A 12,582-nucleotide genomic window follows, 5' to 3' on the forward strand; every position below is an offset into this window, starting at 1 on the left:
CCTGTGATTTAACAAAATTATATTCGTTCGCACAAAGTTTCTGTTTTTCAGCAGAATCAAATCAACTATCATCGTAGGTTATCCTATAGGTTCTACTTGTCACAAACACTAATTAAAAGATAAAAACACATCTAAACAGAAGGTAGATTCAAGATTTATTAAATAACAGCAAGGAAAAATATTGGGTTGTCTCCCAACAAGCGCTTTTCTTTAAAGCCTTTTTAGCTAGGCATTGAGATTTCAGTGATGCTCACATGAAAGACAAGAATTGAAGCACAAAGAGAGCATTATAAAACATGTGACAAATACACTTAAGTCTAACATACTTCCTATGCATAGGCATCTTGTAAGCAAACAAATTATCAAGGCAAGCAAAAACTAGCATATGCAAGGAAAAACAAAGAGATGATAGCAATCTCAACATGAAGAGAGGTAATTTAGTAACATGAAAACTTCTACAACCATAATTTCCTTTCTCATAATAATTACATGTAGGATCATAAGCAAATTTAACAAAATATCTATCACATAACATATTCTCAACATGATCCACATGCATGTAAATTTGACACTCTTCCAAAATAGTGGGATTATCATTAACTAAAGTCATGACCTCTCCAAACCCACTTTTATCAAAAATACCATAAAATTGAACATTCTCCAAATATGTGGGATATAAAGTTGACACTCTTCCAAACCCACTTTCAATAATATTGCAAACACTGTTATCAATCTCATATTCATCATGGGGGTTAAATAAATTTTCAAGGTGATAAGAAGAATCACCCCAATCATGATCATTGAAACAAGTAGTAGACATAGCAAAACTAGCATCCCCAAGCTTAGGGTTTTGCATATTATTAGCACAATTGACATCAAGAGAATTTATAGGAAAATCATTACAATCATGCTTTTTATTCAAGGAGTTATCATGAATCTCTTCATGAATTTCTTCATCATAATTTTCAGATTCACAAATTTTGAGCAAAGCTTCATAAAGATAATCTAGTGCACAAAACTCAATAGCAATTGGTTCATCATAATTGGATATCTTAAAAAGGTTAGCAAGAAGATGAGCATCCATAGATCTTTTCTCTGTTTAGCAATAAATAAGCATCTATTCCAACCAAATGAGCAAACGAAAAGGCAAGCAAAAGAGAGAAGATTAGGAAAGAGAGGGCAAATAAAACGGCAAGGGTGAAGTGGGGGAGAGGAAAACGAGAGCCAAATGGAAAATAATATAAATGCGAGGGAGATGAGTTTGTGATGGGTACTTGGTATGTCCTGACTTGAGCGAAGACCTCCCCGGCAATGGCGCCAGAAATCCTTTTTGCTACGTCTTGAGCTTGCGTTGGTTTTCCTCGAAGAGGAGAGGGTGATGCAGCAAGTGTAGCGTAAGTATTTCCCTCAGTTTTGAGAACCAAGGTATCAATCCAGTAGGAGGCTCCTCAAAAGTCCCACGCACCTACACAAACAAACTGAGAACTCGCAACCAACGCAATAAAGGGGTTGTCAATCCCTTCACGGCCACTTGCGAAAGTGAGATCTAATAAAGATAGTATGATAAGATAAATATATTTTTGGTATTTTATAAGATAGATGCAAAAAGTAAAGATGCAAATAAAAGTAGATTGAAAGCAAATATGATAAGAGATAGACCCGGGGGCCATAGGTTTCACTAGAGGCTTCTCTCAAGATAGCATAAGTATTACGGTGGGTGAACAAATTATTGTCGAGCAATTGATAGAAAAGCGCATAGTTATGAGATTATCTAGGCATGATCATGTATATAGGCATCACGTCCATAACAAGTAGACCGACTCCTGCATGCATCTACTACTATTACTCCACACATCGACCGCTATCCAGCATGCATCTAGAGTATTAAGTTCATAAGAACAGAGTAACGCATTAAGCAAGATGACATGATGTAGAGGGATAAACTCATGCAATATGATATAAACCCATTCTTGTTATCCTCGATGGCAACAATATAATACATGCCTTGCAACCCTTTCTGTCACTGGGTAAGGACACCGCAAGATTGAACCCAAAGCTAAGCACTTCTCCATGGCAAGAAAGACCAATCTAGTAGGCCAAACCAAACTGATAATTCGAAGAGACTTGCAAAGATAACTCAATCATACATAAAAGAATTTAGAGAAGATTCAAATATTATTCATAGATAAACTTGATCATAAACCCACAATTCATCAGATCTCGATAAACACACCGCAAAAAGAGTTTACATCGAATAGATCTCCACAAGAGAGGGGGAGAACATTGTATTGAGATCCAAAAAGAGATAAGAAGCCATCTAGCTAATAACTATGGACCCGTAGGTCTGTGGTAAACTACTCACAACTCATCGGAGGGGCAAGGATGTTGATGTAGAAGCCCTCCGTGGTTGATTCCCCCTCCGGCAGAGTGCCGGCGAAGGCTCCAAGATGAGATCTCGCGGATACAGAAGGTTACGGCGGTGGAAATTGTGTTTCGTTGTGCTCCCGGATGTTTTCGGGGTACGTAGGTATATATAGGAGGAAGAAGTACGTCGGTGGCCGCCCGAGGGGCCCACGAGACAGGGGGCGTGGCCTCCTATCTCGTGGAGCCCGCAGCTGCTTCTTGACTTGCACTCCAAGCTCTCCGGATCACGTTCGTTCCAAAAATCACGCTCCCGAAGGTTTCATTCCGTTTGGACTCCGTTTGATATTCCTTTTCTTCGAAATACTGAAATATGCAAAAAAACAGCAATATGGGTTGGGCCTCCGGTTAGTAGGTTAGTCCCAAAAATGATATAAATGTGTAAAATAAAGCCCATAAACATCCAAAAGGGGTAATATAATAGCATGGAACAATAAAAAATTATAGATACGTTGGAGATGTATCACCTTCATGCATGATCAGGTCGGCCTGGACCTGGACGGCTTCCCGCTCGACCATGAGTTTCCGGAGGACTACAGACAAGAGGAAGAGGATGAGTTGGACATCGAGGGGGACCTTTGTTCGAGAACGAGCTCGCCAACCAAGCCGCCGAGGGGAAGATGAAGCGCAAGAGCAGGCGGACCAAGGCATACACGGCGGACAAGGACAAGCTCCTTTGTGAGTGTTGGAGGGACATTGGGCAAGACCCTAAGACCGGCGCCAAACAAAAGGCATCAACCTTTTGGACTCGCGTCCATCATGAGTTCCATGAGTGCAAGAAGTTTCCACCATACCTAATGCAAAGCATGCACGGATGGGTGTCCATTTTGAAGCATTGGAAGGTGATCCAACAAGAGTGCAACAAGTTTTTGTGCCACTCTTGAGGCATCAAGGAAAGCCCCGTGAGCGGCATTGACATGCAAGACATGGTATGCTAGCAAGCGGCCCTCTTTGTGTCTTTCCGTTTATGCTTGCATGTCCATTTCCATATCCATTTGTCAATATGCTTGCATGCAATTCATTTGTAGGCATTCAAGGTCCAACCCGATGGCAAGTGCTTCAAGCTGTACCATTGTTGGAGGGTCATCAAAGATGAGGAGAAGTTCAAGGCGCAATATGCCGCCCTCAAGTCATGGGGGGGAGGTCGTGGAGGAGGAAGACGGCGAGTAGCCACGGCCGTGGGGGAAGACCAACTCCAAGAAGGAGGACAAGCGAGATGCGGCGTCGAACGCCTTGATCGCAAGCGTGGAGGGCATGATGACCAAGATGGACTCGAGGGAGGAGGAGCGCCGAGGATACAAGGAAGAACAAATGAATGCCTCCATGGAGATCCGAAGAAGGAGGCTTGAGATGGAGGCGGAGAAGCAAGCCGAGATGCTTGAGATGGAGGCGGAGAAGCAAGTCAAGATGCTAGAGATCAAGGCCGCCAACGCAAAGACCAAGGCGGAATAAGTGGCTCTTGCGAGCATGATGAAGGGGGTGGAGATCATGAAGGTGGATCTCAACACCGTGTCGCCAAGAAGAGGTCGTGGTTCGAGAAGATGCTGGCCCACAAGCTCAAGTTTAACGACGAGTGATTTATGGCGGCGAGCGCCATCCTTTTTTTGTATGCCGGCAAGTGTGCTCGCATGACCACGGCCGTGATGGCGTGGTCGAACTCTCCTGCCCTTTTTTGTGTGATGGCATGTGTGCCGGCCACTGGCAAGTGCGACAGCTGAACTGCATGCAGTTTTTTTGAAGTTAGCACTGTATGCCGGCGCTGGCATGGTGTCGGCATGAACTTTGGGTGATGACATGGCCGTTGGCATGATTTATGGCCGCGGGCCTTTTTCAAAATTTGCATGCGAACATGGAACGGGTCGCGGCCGTTGGGCGCATTGCCGACCCAAATCTTAAAGAAGACGAACGCCGAGCGGACGGCCGACCCTGCCGTCCGTTTGGGTCGGTGCGTTGGAGTTGGTCTTGATTAGTTGCTCCCGTGTTGGACTCGATTATTTTGCATTATTCGTTCTCCTCAAGCGTGTGGTACGCCGTCCGGCTAGGGAGAGATGTGACATATGTTGAGTATATTGATTATCTGGAAAGATTAGATAGACTAGGATTAGCTTTGGCTTGTCATGTACTTCAAGCTGATCATTGTACTTCTATATATATATGCCCACGAGGGATCAAACAATACCTGAACTATTTCCACCAAATCTCTCTCTCTCCCTTCTAACATGGTATCAGTTTTCGGGTTCTAAACCCTAGCCGCCGCCGCTTCTGCACCCACACGCCACCCCCGGGGCAGTCGGCCTCCATGACCGCCACCGGGGGCCTCGCCGCCCTGTTAGACTATGTATAGCTTCTGTACCTATGTACGTATATGGTACATATTGTAACACAACCATTATATATAATGAGATAAGCCACCCCTAGAGGGTTGTGCTGGTTCCCCAAAACTTATTGTCTTACATGGTATCACGCTAGGTTACGATCGCTTCCGCTTCTAAACCCTAATACCCGCACCGCCGCCGCAGCCGTTGCCGCCTTCACCGCCGCCGCCGCGCCACCGATCGCGCCGCCGCCATGTCGAGTGCCGCCACCACCGGTTCCATTGCTGCGGGCTTCCTCCCGGCCTCTCTTGCGGCTCTGCTCAACCTCCCGCTCGATGCCGTCTCTGTTCCAGCTCCGATCGGGACAAGGAGCATCGGCTCCGTCTTCTCCACGCCGCCGGCGCCCTCGCTTGGGCGTGACCTCGTGGTCCACACCGCGGCGCCGCCGTCCGCTGTGGACTCCGCAGGCGTCGTCCCGCCGCTCCTGCCGCAAGCGGATCACACTGCCCCGCTGGCGGGGTTGGCGGCGTCCGCCCCGGCCGCGGGCCTTGCGGCGTCCACACCGGCCGCGAGCTTTGCGGCGCCCGCCCTGGCTGCGGTCCCGCCTCCTCCCGCATCGGCTTCGGTGCCTCCGGCTGCCTCCATGGTGTTTGCACCCCAGGCAGCCTCCTCGATGGGATTGTCTTCGCCGCCGCCGTTTCACTTCGGTCATCTCATCACCATCAAGCTCTCCGCCGACAACTACATCTTCTGGCGTGCGCAGGTTCTCCCGCTCTTGGGGAGTCACTACCTGCTAGGCTACGTCGACGGATCGCTTCCCTGCCCACCCGCGCTGGTAGACAGCGTGCACGGTCCGGTCTACAATCCGGCCCATCGCGTCTGGACGGGGCAGGACCAGGCGAACCTCTCCTCCATCCAGGGGTCGCTCTCGCCGGCAGTTGCCGGCCTTGTTGTCTTCGCGAAGACGTCTCATGAGGCCTGGACCATCCTTGAGCGCACCTTTGCAGCGCAGTCCCAGGCTCGTGTCTCTGCACTCCGTCGTCAGCTTGGAGAGTGTCAGAAGCTTGACTCCACTGCCACTGAGTTCTACAACAAGGTCAAGGGCCTCGCCGACACATTGGCCTCCATTGGACAGCCCCTCACCGACTCCGAGTTCAACTCGTTTATTGTCAATGGTCTTGATGAGGAGTATGATGCCTTAGTCGAGATCATCAACGAGCGGGGCAACTCGACACCCATGCTGGCACACGAGGTTTTCTCTCGGCTCCTTCTCACTGAGCAACGGGTCGAGACTCGCCGCACCAGGGGCACTGGCTCCCTCTCGGCCAACGCCGCCACCAAGGGTGGCCGCTCTTCTTCATCACCCCGGTCTCCCTTGGGGCTGCCACCGTCGCCCGCCTCGGCCCCCCCCACCTACTGCGACCTTACCGGGGGCTGGCGGTCCACGTGTGTGTCAGCTTTGTGGCCGCGATGGGCACTGGGCCTCCAAGTGTCATAAGCGCTTCCAGCGAAGCTTCCTTGGTCTTGGCAATGACGGCAAAGATACACGCAACAATGCCCGTCAGGTCGCCATGGCTGATCGTCCCGCGCCGCAGAAGCAACAGGGACACACTCAGTCCTACTCCATCGATCCACACTGGTACATGGACTCTGGGGCGACAGAGCATCTAACCAGCGAGATGGGGAAGCTTCACACTCGTGAACCCTATCATGGCTCCGACAAGATCCACACCGCCAATGGAGCAGGTATGCACATCTCTCATATTGGTCAAGCATCTCTTCTCACTAGACATGCCAATAGGAGTCTTCAGCTTCGCAATGTTCTTCGAGTTCCATCTGTGACCCGTAATCTTCTTTCAGTTCCTAAACTCACACGTGATAATAATGTGCTTTGTGAATTTCACCCTTTTGATCTTTTTATTAAGGATCGGGGCACGAGGGACATTCTTCTTAGTGGGCGGTTGTGCCAGGGCCTCTACCGTCTGGAGCATCCTGGTGTCGCTCGTGTTTTCAGTGGAGTTCGGGTCTCTCCGTCACAGTGGCATGCTCGTCTTGGTCACCCGGCCACACCTATTGTCCGTCATATTTTGCGTCGTCATGAGCTTCCTAGTTTGTCTAGTCATAAAGATGTAGCAGTGTGTGATGCTTGTCAGCAGGGGAAGAGTCATCAACTTCCTTTTTCGGAGTCCAGTCGTGAGGTGAAACATCCTTTAGAACTTGTGTTTTCAGATGTATGGGGTCCTGCTCAGACTTCTGTCAGTGGTCATAATTACTATATCAGTTTCGTTGATGCTTATAGTCGCTTTACCTGGCTTTACCTTATTAAACGCAAATCTGATGTGTTTGATATTTTTGTTCAGTTTCAAAAACATGTTGAACGTCTTCTCAAGCACAAAATTGTTCATGTCCAGTCAGACTGGGGGGGCGAGTATCGCAACCTCAACTCTTTCTTTCAGTCGCTTGGGATAGCTCATCGTTTAGCATGTCCACATACACATCAGCAGAATGGTTCAGTCGAACGTAAGCATCGTCATATTGTTGAAGCTGGTCTTACTCTTTTGGCCCATGCATCTGTTCCGTTTCGGTTTTGGAGTGATGCTTTCACCACTGCATGCTTTCTCATCAACCGTACTCCTACTCGTGTTTTAAACATGAAGACTCCCATTGAGGTTCTCCTTAATGAACAACCTGATTATACCTTTCTCAAGGTATTTGGGTGTGCTTGCTGGCCGCATCTTCGTCCATATAACAAGCGCAAGCTTGAGTTTCGTTCTAAGAAGTGTGTTTTTCTTGGCTATAGCTCTCTTCATAAAGGTTACAAATGTCTTCATGTTCCCACTAATCGTGTCTATATATCTCGGGACGTCGTGTTTGATGAGCATGTTTTTCCCTTTGCCAACCTTCCTGTGTCCACTGTCGAACCACCATCCCTGCATTCATCCTCTGTTGCTTCTGACCAATTTGATGATGTTGCATACTCTCCTTTGCTGTTACCTAACCATGGTGCAGGAACCGGACGTGGAGCTCGTTTGGAGCTGTTGGAGGATTCACCATCATCATCGTCGTCTTCTGGTGGGCACGTCGATCGCCCTATGTTGCATGGCATCGATTCGCGTGCCCATGCATGGTCACCCGACGAGCCCGTCGCGCCGAGCATCTCCACTGCTCGGTCCGTTTCGCCAGCGGCCGCCGAGTCGCCCGCGGCTCGGCCCGTCACGCCGTCTTCGCCTGCGGCTCGGCCCGTCACGCCGTCTTCGCCCGCGGCTCGGGTCCTCACGTCGCCTTCATCAGCGGATCGGCCCGCGACACCGGCCGCGCCACGGCCCACTATGCCGAGCTCGCCATCGGCCCGGTCTGTGATGCCGGAGTCGCCAGCTGCTTCGTCTGCTCTGCCGGTTTCGCCGGTGGGTCGGCCTTCTTCGCCAACCGAGTCCGAGGCTACCGTGACTGGCTCCTCGTCACCGGCTGACTCGTCAACGTCGCCGTCCTCCAGCCCGTTGCAGGCTGCTCCGTCGACCTCGGTGGTTCCTGTGTCCCGACCACATACACGCAGTCGCAGTGGCATTTTCAAACCTAAGGAACGTAAGGATGGTACGGTTGCTTGGTTGGCTGCTTGTTTGGCTGCTGCTGTTGCGGATCCATCTTCTGAGCCTCGCTCATATCAGGCTGCCCTGCGCATTCCACATTGGCGAGAGGCTATGGAGCAGGAGTTTCATGCTCTTCTTCGTAACAAGACATGGACTCTCGTTCCTCCACCACCACGGGTAAATGTTATTGACTCAAAATGGGTATTCAAAGTGAAGAAGCATTCGGATGGATCTATTGAGCGTTACAAAGCGCGACTTGTTGCTCGCGGTTTTCGGCAGCGTCATGGTCTTGACTATGAGGACACCTTCAGTCCTGTCGTCAAGCCTACCACTATTCGGCTTCTTCTCTCCATTGCTGTTTCTCGTGGTTGGTCACTTCGTCAACTTGATGTGCAGAATGCTTTTCTACATGGATTTTTGGAGGAAGAGGTTTATATGAAACAACCGCCTGGTTTCTCTGATCCTGATCGTCCTGACTATATCTGTCGTCTTTCCAAAGCACTATATGGTTTGAAGCAAGCTCCTCGTGCCTGGCATGCCCGCCTTGCCTCTGCCCTTCGTGCTCATGGGTTTGTGCCGTCTACTGCTGACACTTCGTTATTTCTTCTACAGAAGCCAGAAGTCACTATGTATCTTTTGGTATATGTCGATGATATTATCCTTGTCAGCTCTTCTCAGTATGCTGCTGATGCTCTTGTCTGCTCTCTTGGTGCTGATTTTGCGGTCAAAGATCTTGGGAAGCTTCACTACTTTCTTGGAGTTGAGGTTACTTCTCGTGCTACTGGTCTTGTCCTTACGCAGAAGAAGTACTCCTTGGAGTTGTTACAGAGAGCTGGCATGCTGAAGTGCAAACCGACCACCACACCCATGTCGTCTACCGACAAGATAACAACTGTTGATGGTGAGCTTTTGTCTCCTGCGGATGCCACAGAGTACAGGAGCATTGTTGGTGGACTTCAGTACTTGACGATCACGAGACCAGATATCTCTTATGCTGTTAACAGGGTTTGTCAGTATCTTCAGGCTCCCAGAGATACTCATTGGGCTGCTGTTAAACGCATTCTTCGTTATGTTCAGTTCACCCTGACATTTGGTATGCATATTCGGCCGACTTCCTCTCGGGTCCTTTCGGCCTTCTCTGATGCAGATTGGGCTGGTAGCCCAGATGACAGGCGATCCACGGGGGGTTATGCAGTATTCTTTGGCTCTAATTTGATCGCCTGGAGTGCTCGGAAACAGGCTACTGTGTCACGTAGCAGTACTGAAGCTGAGTACAAGGCTGTGGCTAATGCTACTGCAGAGATTATTTGGGTGCAGTCTTTGCTTCAGGAGTTGGGTTTGTCTCAACCACAGCCTCCTATTCTTTGGTGTGATAACATCGGTGCTACATACCTTTCTGCAAATCCAGTATTTCATGCCCGAATGAAACACATTGAAGTTGACTATCACTTTGTACGGGAACGTGTATCACAGAAGCAACTCCAGATCAAGTTTATCTCATCTAAGGATCAACTTGCAGACATCTTCACTAAGCCTTTACCGCTGCCACAGTTTGAGGCTTGTAGGCGCAATCTTACCCTTCTCAGTTCTTTAGAAAGTGGCTAAGATTGAGGGAGGCTGTTAGACTATGTATAGCTTCTGTACCTATGTACGTATATGGTACATATTGTAACACAACCATTATATATAATGAGATAAGCCACCCCTAGAGGGTTGTGCTGGTTCCCCAAAACTTATTGTCTTACACGCCCGTACCTAGGGTTTGTCCGCCAATCGTATTGATCAACTGCCCTAGAGTCTTTTTCCCGATCCTTGATCCAGGTTTTTCTCCCTCTCGCCGAGCGATTGTTCGGTGATTTTCTTTGTTTTGATCTAAGATCGGTTTGCATCGCCTGCCACCGCTAGTCATCTACCATGCGTCTCTACTCCATCATTAACGTCGACTCCACCAGCATCTTCGTCGCTACACGCGGCGGCTGCTTGTGTACTTGCGCTGGCTCGGACCATCTGGTCCGCCGCTACTCACGCGGCCGCTCCCGCGCAGCGTGACCTGAGACCACGCACGCACCCGGCGCAGATGACGCTTTGCACAGCAGCACATCTCTATGATGTTCAAGCACGTTGCATGTACATGCTCCCCGCCGTGCTTGCATGTAAGTACATGCATGTGTGCTGTTGGACTGCGTGCTATTTGACGGCTGCTTCATGGCCGCTTGCTCCTCCTGCAACGTTCGTCCGCCCGCCGGCACACACATCGCAAGTGCCTCGTCGACTGTCGGCATCTTCGTAGTTTTGCTCATCGCGCTTTCGGTCTGATCAACCGGATACACGTGTCTCCCCAGAAATTAATGAAGATCCGCACAAAGTATATACGCTTTTACACCGATCGAGCATCGGGCTGTCGCTGCGTCGCCCCGTCGAACCGCAACGTCGCCGCCCCGTGGTTCTTCCCATGGCTGCATCGATCTGCGCCGCCGTTGCGTCGCCCCTTCGGGCCATAGCGCTGTAGCGCGTGGTCCCCGCCGCCGCCCTGTGGCCATTCCCATGGTTGCACCAATTCGCGCGCTGCCGCTGCGTCGCCCCTTCGGGCCGTAGTGCCGCGGCCCGGGTCAACCGCCACACCGAGGCCGTCCGCTCCAGGCCTTCTCCAAGGCTGCACTGACCCTCGCGCTGCCGCCGCGTTGCCCCGCCGAGCCATAGCGAGCGTGGCACGCGATCCCTGCAACCGCCCTGTGGTCTTCCCCGCCGTCACCCCGACCTGCCCGCCGCCGCTCCGTCGTCCCTTCAGGCCGTAGCGTTGCGGCCCGCGGTCCATCGCTATCCCAACGCGTCGACTTTCAAGTGGTATGCGCCACGCCGCCTCCCTCAGCGCAGGAACGCCATCGTCTTTGCCGGTCTTCGTCATGCTGTTGGGTTCTTCGCCTACTTGAGCACCGCCGCCGCGCTCCTAACCTAGCCGCCGCCGCCGCCAACAGGCCGCCGCTGTCGTCGCTACCACTGTAGCCGCCGCCCGTCCACCCCCTTCATCTTCGCCAAGCACCGGCCCGTCGCTAGCGTCGCCGTCTTCTTCCTCCACCACTTCATCTACTCCAACTACCGTCGGCGACATCGCACACCGATTGGCGCCGCAACCGTCGTCGAGTCCTTCTTTGCTGGCCCCTCCGACTTTTCCAACAAGGCGTACAGCTCGTGCAGGTCCCTCGTCTATGCATGCCCGGTGCTGACAACACCGATGCGTGCCTTCATCCACGACGTGTCCCCGGGCCTGGCAAGCCTGGTCGGTGCTTCGTCAACTTCGTCTTCGTCCGTCTACGCATGCCCGGTGTTGGCAACACCGACGCGTGCCTTCGTCTATGATGTGTCCCCGGGTTCGGCAAACCCGACACGACGCGTCGTCAACAACGTCTTGCCGGCGCACCACTACTTCGACACCACTGCGCCCATGACTGACTCGGCGCCTCCTTGCGCCTGCGCTCCTCGGCGACTTCCTCGACACAGTCTGCGCCGACACGACATCAACCATGGCGTTCTTCGCACGGCTACCTCGACCACGGCTCCACCACCCACGCTCTCGGCTACCTTGACAACGACACAATGGGCTACCGCCTTGCTTGAGCAACCTCGTCGGTTTTCACTCCGGCCACACCTTGCGTCGACCGTTACGACTGTGGAGGGGTGTCCGTCGGTTTGACTTCGGATTCTTCTCCGGTCTCATTGTCTGCGTCGCTACAGTTGTGATTGCGGGGGAATGTTGAGTATATTAATTATCAAGAAAGACTAGATAAACTAGGATTAGTTCTGCCTTGTCTTGTACTTCAAGTTAATCATTGTACTCCTACATATATGCCCACAAGACTCAAGCAATACATGAACTATTTCCACCAAATCTCTCGCTCCCTTTCAACAACATATCCGAGCGTATGAAGGTTGGAGCTGTACTATGGCTTCATCCCACGGGTCCTCTGGTCACAGGGCAAAGGGCGAATGCACGGCCACAAAAATGGAGAGTGATTCCTGCTGCCACGTCGCGCGGTTGTCGTCCAGTCACATGCACGCTCGACTGACTTGATGGCAGCACGCGATCGTTTCGTGTGGATTCACGGGCGGGCAGCAGAGAGCACATGCCCGTGGCTGTGGACGCCCTTTTCGTTTTGTCAGCATCGTCTTGGCTGTTGGCGGATTCCTCATGGTTGAAAGCTGCTTTTTACCGTCGGCACGAGAATACGGTTCCGCCTCCACGCAAATTGGAATCGGAAGCT

This window comes from Triticum aestivum, chromosome 4B (genome assembly GCF_018294505.1).
Source record: "Triticum aestivum cultivar Chinese Spring chromosome 4B, IWGSC CS RefSeq v2.1, whole genome shotgun sequence".
Taxonomy (NCBI): Eukaryota; Viridiplantae; Streptophyta; class Magnoliopsida; order Poales; family Poaceae; genus Triticum; species Triticum aestivum.